The sequence below is a fragment of the Bison bison genome, unplaced genomic scaffold (assembly GCF_000754665.1).
Source record: "Bison bison bison isolate TAMUID 2011002044 unplaced genomic scaffold, Bison_UMD1.0 scf7180017864356, whole genome shotgun sequence".
Classification (NCBI taxonomy): domain Eukaryota; kingdom Metazoa; phylum Chordata; class Mammalia; order Artiodactyla; family Bovidae; genus Bison; species Bison bison.
In genome coordinates, this window is record NW_011494928.1 from 3619972 (window position 1) to 3626661 (window position 6690).

Consider the following 6690-nt stretch of genomic DNA (forward strand, 5'->3'; position numbering starts at 1 on the left):
CCGATCTCGAGCCGGCTCCATACCGTTTCTGCTTCCCTTAACACTAACCCTTGCCCCGGAGAAAGTCAAGTCAGGCTGGGGAGCAGCCGGCTCGCCGTCCCCTCTCCTAGTTTAGCGCCCCGCCCGGAATACCCAAGTGCGCCACAAACACTTCTTACGGGATCCAAGGAGCGAATGAATGAGGGCAGACTTTGGCAGCTCTCCACCACGCAGGCTTCTAAACTTCCAGAGAACAGATACCCGGACCTGGATTTGTTTTTTCGTTTGTGAATTACACACACAGACACGTGCTCAGCGTTGCATAAATAAATAAGATTCACAGTTCCCGACCTCAGACCAGCACGGAGCGGCACAAGGCCCACCGCCCAGTTACTCCCGGCTTTTAGTCGAACAGATTTAGGATTTAGATCTTCCACTTAAAAGCTGGGAGCTCTTGGGAAAGCTAATCTCTCTGAGCGGTTACCTCGTCTATACACTGAGAATAGTAAAACCTACTTCCCAGGGCTGTTGTGAGCATTGAGACCTTGCATTGTATGTGAAGTGCCTTGCTCGGCCCCTCCACCCACCTATGCTGCAGAGCTAAGTGGTAGAAGCCCTTATTATGATCATTAACAGGTAGCTACTGTTACTATTATTACTGATCCAGTAGGTAATAAAAACTATATGCAAAATGTAAACGGCCACCTTTTCATCTGAGGACACCCCTTGTGAGTGTGGAATTGTCACCTACCCAACAGGGCCTCTCCAGTCTCTCCTCTTCCCCACCCCCAAGAATTAACTAATTGGTACTGGGTTTTTTTAAGACCTGTAGAACTGGCTCTCCTACTGGTTTTCCACCTGGGTTTTAGTGGCCAGTCTCTTAATGAACAGTGTTTATTTTCTTGTAAAGGCAGTGAATGCTTAAGGGTTTCTGCAATCTACAGCATCTACTGTTTCCTCATTGCCCCTCTCTCAACACCTGGAGGCCATCTTTGCACTTTTGACAGTCTCCTTCCTGCTCTGCATGGAAAACAGCAGCGGGTGCAATGAAGTTGCATCAGACAAGACTGGGCTGGAATCCCAGCCTGTCCACCTTGGGTTTTCTGTACCTCAGTCCCCTGAGTTGTAAACTGTGGAGAATGACCCATCTGTGGCATTGAGAGATGGGTGATCCAATCTTTGAGTGAAGTGCCTGGAACATAAAGGTGTTTACTAAAAGGCAACTGTTGATTTGTTTATTTAACCAGCGTTTAGGGAGCATCTTAGGTGGTGCTGGTGGTAAAGAATCTACCTACTAGTGCAGGAGACGCAGGTTCAATCCCTGGGTCAGGACAGGAAATGGCAACCCACTCCAGTATTCTTACCTGGAGAATCCCATGGACAGAGGAGCCTGGTGGGCTACAGTCCATGGGGTGGCAGAGAGTTGGACACAACTCAGCATCTGAGCCTAGCATAGCACAGCTCAGGGAGCATCCACTGAGTGTCATACATTCTGGGAGAGTGACGGAAAGAAACATAGGTGAGGTAGGATTCCTGTCCTCAAAAGAGATTGAGGTCTGCTTGACAAGAAGGGCACCCACATCCATGGGCAGAGGGGTTAGGAGGACATAGATGCTGCTAATATGAAATTAGAAAGCCTTAGTTCCCAACTGAGGCAGTGGTACTGCAGTAAAGATTGCTTTAATTCATTATAATTGTAAATGGTATTTTCCTCTAAATATGTACATAACTTTCCAAGGCCACTGCAAAAATTAATGAATAATTTTATGAGGCAAGCAGAACCACTTGGTGTAGGATTCAGTCCCTTAATAAGGTGACTCCAAATGCTTCCTTATACTGGTAATAACATGAACACTGTGTCTTTGTGAAAGCACCATATAGGTTAAACTTGTACGTCTTGCAATGCATATCTAACAGGGACAGTTCACACAGTCACCCTAATGGCCTCTGATGACTCTCACCTCCTTATGCATGTCCTTGGTGTCGAGCCTCCTCTGTTAAGCCTGGGCTTGGCCCCTGGGACATCCACAGACACGGCAAACGAGGGGTGTTTGACGAGCACTTGCGCCTCGCTCCTTGTCTTCTTGAAATGCTGTGAAGAACGTGAAAAAATCTGGTCCAACCTCCTCAAAAATGAAAGCCTAAGGCAGAGAAAGGCTTGTCATCCCAGCTGTAGCAATTCCCCAGCCAACCCACCCGCTGAATGCCGCCGTATGACTGAGCCCAGGCAAGTCTAGCCAAAATGACCCAGCCATCCGAAGATTGTGAGAAATAAATGGTGGCTGCTTTAAGCCACTGAGTGTTGGCAGCAATAGATAAACTGCTAGATGACACAGGAGGAGAAGGGGGTGACAGAGGACGAGATGGTCGGATGGCATCACCGACCCAATGGACATGAGTTAGCCAGCTCCGGGAGTCGGTGAAATCAGGGAAGCCTGGCGTGCTGCAGTGCATGGAGCCGCAGAGTTGGATGTGACTTAGTTACGGAGCAGCAGCAGACATTTCCACAATTCCAAGGTCTTGGCAAAATTCAGCCAAGAGTCAATACTCTCACTGGTGTTTTCTGTCATGGAGGACTCAGTTGAAGTTAATATGTCTCAGCTTAACAGAGTATCACACTTCAAGTAATGCCTTCTCTCAAAGTTCTGCATTGAATGACTACTGAGCCTGGTTAAAATCCTTTTGCAGCCAACAAGACAATGAGCTGGCAAAACCAGCTTAAAAACCACTTTAAACATAGCTCCTTGGCACACAGCAGGGGTTATAGAGGTTGGGTGTTCGTATCTCCCGTTTGATTATAAACTTCTTGATGATGAGCACTTCATTCTATTTGACAGGGTTTCTCTGTAGATCATGAAACATTCGAGAAGGAAGGGAAATTAAAGATGAGCTAATCCCCTACCTCATTTTGCAGATGAAGGCACTGGGGCGCAGAGAGATTAGAGATGAGAAGGGCCTGACAAATTCTCAGGGTCCTGGAGCTAGCTTAGGGAAGAACTGAGAAGACCAAAGATCTTCAACACTGTTTACTGGACTGGATTGTTTGTTGGGTTGTTTTTCCTCTGTGACACTGGTTGCTCCCAAAAATATCCTCCCTGTGCTCAAAATAGCTTTACAACTTTCCTTTGCATTTAGGATAAAATCCAAAGCCTTCACCTGGCCCCATGAAGCCTGGTGCAGCCAGCCCTCCGGAGGCATCGTTTTGGCCCCTGCTGTCATTCGGCATGCCCTGCCGTCTCCCGTTGTCTTCCATCCTGTGTCACTCCACTCAGAGTCCAAGCCCTGAATGAAAGCCAGCTTGACCTGGCTTGGTCACATGACCTAGCTTGATCCCAGCACCAACCCAAGAAGAATGGGACTCCCATAAAGAAAGCCCCCAAAGACAATCATCATGTGTTGTCATCAAAAGAAGAGAAAGTAAACCAAAGGTGACCAAAACCAGTGGACATCCACTACATTATCTCAGGCCTCGGCTCAGCTGTTGTTTTCTCAGGAAAGCTTCTCTTACCTCCTGCATCTCTTACACTCTGTCATGACACTCCTGACATTTCACTGTGCTCATCACATTTTATGATTACATATTTGTTTGTTTGTCATGTTCTCCCCCCATGAGAGAAGGGACTGTGCTGTTTGCCCACTGCTGTATCCCTGTAACTTGACATAGAGCCTGCTGCATGATCGGCTGTCAAAATTTATTAAATGAACGAATCAGTGAATGAATAATATAGGCCTTTGACCCTTCTGACTCATTCCATATGACATTAGTTTTATAGGAATGGTGAAAAAAAAAACAAAGACAATGTGGTGGGTGTAGGTTTGTGGAAGACACACCATGCTGGGTCCGTCCGTGATCCTGTGAGGAGGACACGTATTCACACTCAGGGTTAAGGAAGAGATGATACCTTGCACATCCGAGATGGGCCGTGTTGTGCTGAACTATGCCGGTCTTTATTTTTTTAGTTGTATTTCTTTATTTTGGGCCATGCTGGGTCTTAGTTGCTATGGATGGTTTTCTCTAGTTGCATCAAGCGATGTGCGGGCTCCTTAGCACGGGGGCTCCTCTCATTTTGGGGCGTGGGCCCTGGGTGTCCGGGCCTCGGGATTTGGGGCTCACAGGCTTAGCTGTCCACGGCATGTGGGGTCTTCCCAGACCAGGGATTGAATCCATGCCCTGTGAAATGGCAGGCGAACTCCTACCCCCTGGACCACCAGGGCAGTCCTATGCCAGTCTTGGGGAATGAGTGCTAAAAGCCAAGAAGTAAGAAAAGGCAGGTATGGGGAAAGCAGCAGGCCTGGGTGCTCGCAGACATGAGTCCTCAAAACTAAGACTGGGCGCACCCTAGCTGCAGCCGCCGGAGCACAGCTCAGCACCTGGTCACGAACCTGCTCCCTCGGGCCTGGCCCTGCCCAGCTGTGTCGTCTCTACAGCAGGATCCCAGGCTCATTGCTGACGGCTGCAGACCCGTGGAGAGGTTTCTGCTACTCAGAAGCAAAATGAGATCTTGTTAGAGCAATGTAAAGCTAAATGCATCCCATTTTTATATCAGTGAATATTATACTCATGATGGCTTAGTATTTTTTTTTTTTTAGCAAAACAGAACGTTGACAGTCTCAGTTTCCCCCTTAAATATTTTCATAATGTTACAGGCCTATGCCATCTGAAAGCCTTGGACGTGACTGCCTTACAATCTCAGAGATCTGGGTGACCCCTGCAAAGGCTCAGCAGACTCAATACACCATTAGTCGTTCAACTGCTACTGTTTGAATCACGCCTCTGCTTCCTTTTCTCTCACCTACGTGGCAGACACATTAGCAGGTTAGAATATGGAGCCTAGAGAGGCATCACTCCAGGGACTGTGTCTGTGGCTGTGGGTCGGGAAGAAACTGGGGCTGACTCAGGACTGAGACTTTGGGCTTGGGGTTTGGTCAGTGACAGAGTATGTGTGTACATGTGTGTGCCCACACATATGCGTGCACGCACATAAGTGTGTGCTTGTGGCAGGGGGAGTCCTTCTTAGGTCACCAACACTGTTCACCAGAGGGAAGCTACTTGACCCTAAGAGAAGATGTTGTTCTAATCTTACAAAGGGGGTACTTCCCAGGCGGCTCAGCAGTAAAGAATCCACCTGCAATGCAGGAGCCACAAGAGATGCAGGTTCGATCCCTGGGTTGAGAAGATCCCTTGGAGGAAGGCATGGCAACTCAACCCAGTATTCTTGCCAGGATAATCCCATGGACAGAGGAGCCTGGTAGGTTACAGTCCATGGGGTCACAAAGAGTGGGACATGACTGAAGCGACTTAAAACCCACACATACAAAGAGGAAAACTGACACCTAGCACGTTTGAGACCAAGCCCAGCTGAATACAGAGGTCAAACACTTAACACCTTCAACAATGCTTCCTTCTGCAGGGACTCAACTGGTGTTATAATTAAATCCAATATGAATCCCCAGAAGCTGACAATCCAGAAAGACTCTTCTGGAACTAAAAAGGGGCTGAAATGTATCTTCCCTAAGCTGTGAGAGGAAAATATCCAACTTCTTGTGTTTTCAAGGGTAGCATAAAGTCCCAAACATTCATATTCCCACCAGGAGCAAGCCTACCCATGTCATACACTTAGCTGGAATTTGAATCCCTCAGAGAAGACTGCTGTACAAGTATCAAGTATTACAATAAAAATGTCTTTTTTCTCACTGATAGTAATATCAGACATACATAGTTTTTTAAAATTAAAAAAAAAAAGACTTTGAGCCAAATTATACCTACTCAATTCTACAGTAAAGGAAGGCTTGCTCATTTTTATAAAGCTGTAAAATCCCATAAAAGGGAACTTTCAGGATCTCTGCTTTCATTTGCACAAGACATTGGGCCTCCCTGGTGGCTCAGACAGTAAAGAATCTGCCTGCAAGGCAGGAGATCCGGCTGGGTCGGGGAGATCCCCTGGAAGAGGAAATGGCAACCCACTCCAGTATCTTTGCCTGGAGAATCCCCATGGACAGAGGAGCCTGGCAGGCTACATCCAGTCGCAGAGAGTCAGACGTGAGTAACTAACACACACATTGGAGCAGTAATGAAAAGACCTTTATGCGCACTGCCTCTGATTATTGAAGTTTAAGTCTTCAGCTAAAAAATGGAAAGGAATCCCTGCTCCACCCCACTGCCAACAACCAAAGCAAACTCTCAAGCCAGGAATGCCAGTCGATTCTCTCAACTTCATTTCTTCACAACTTTCTCCCTGCTGGCAAATGTTAAGTTTCTGTTTGAAGAGAAATGAGTTTCATTAACTTGCCTGTGTTTGTAGTCGTCTAATTCCTTTCAGGGTTTCACGGCATTTTTTAAATTTTTTACTCGGGAAAATAAGACCACAGTAACACACAACTCCCCAGAGTCCCGTTAAAGGCAGAACAGTTGAAACAGTTGGCATAGTTGCAACAGAGCAGGAGCCGCTCCACTTTATATAGGTTGTATCTCACTACAGGTTTTCCATTCCAAACCGGAAAGCAGTGTTTCTTAATTACCTTAACTCTCAGATTCATAACCCTTAAGATCTGCATCAATGACACATATACCAGCTGTCCCTTTGGTCTGGCACAATTTTAACATCAAACGGTGTTTCTTGTCAACGGTGCCCTTGTCCTCAACTGAACCTCATCATTATCAGAAAACACTGACATGGTTTCTGAAGTGTAAATCACTCAGTCATGTCCAAT

General features: G+C 46.8%; 1 long non-coding RNA gene across 3 annotated transcripts in view; it reads right to left on the reverse strand.

The window, feature by feature from the left end:
• The window catches only part of LOC104999609, a 75364-nt gene extending 75099 nt beyond the window's left edge, over nt 1–265 (reverse strand). The window contains exon 1 of one of the 3 annotated variants that reach the window (XR_826621.1): nt 159–265. This is a non-coding gene — a long non-coding RNA (uncharacterized LOC104999609). The other 2 variants (XR_826622.1, XR_826620.1) reach the window with 2 other exon arrangements.
• Nucleotides 266–6690: the final 6425 nt, after the last annotated feature.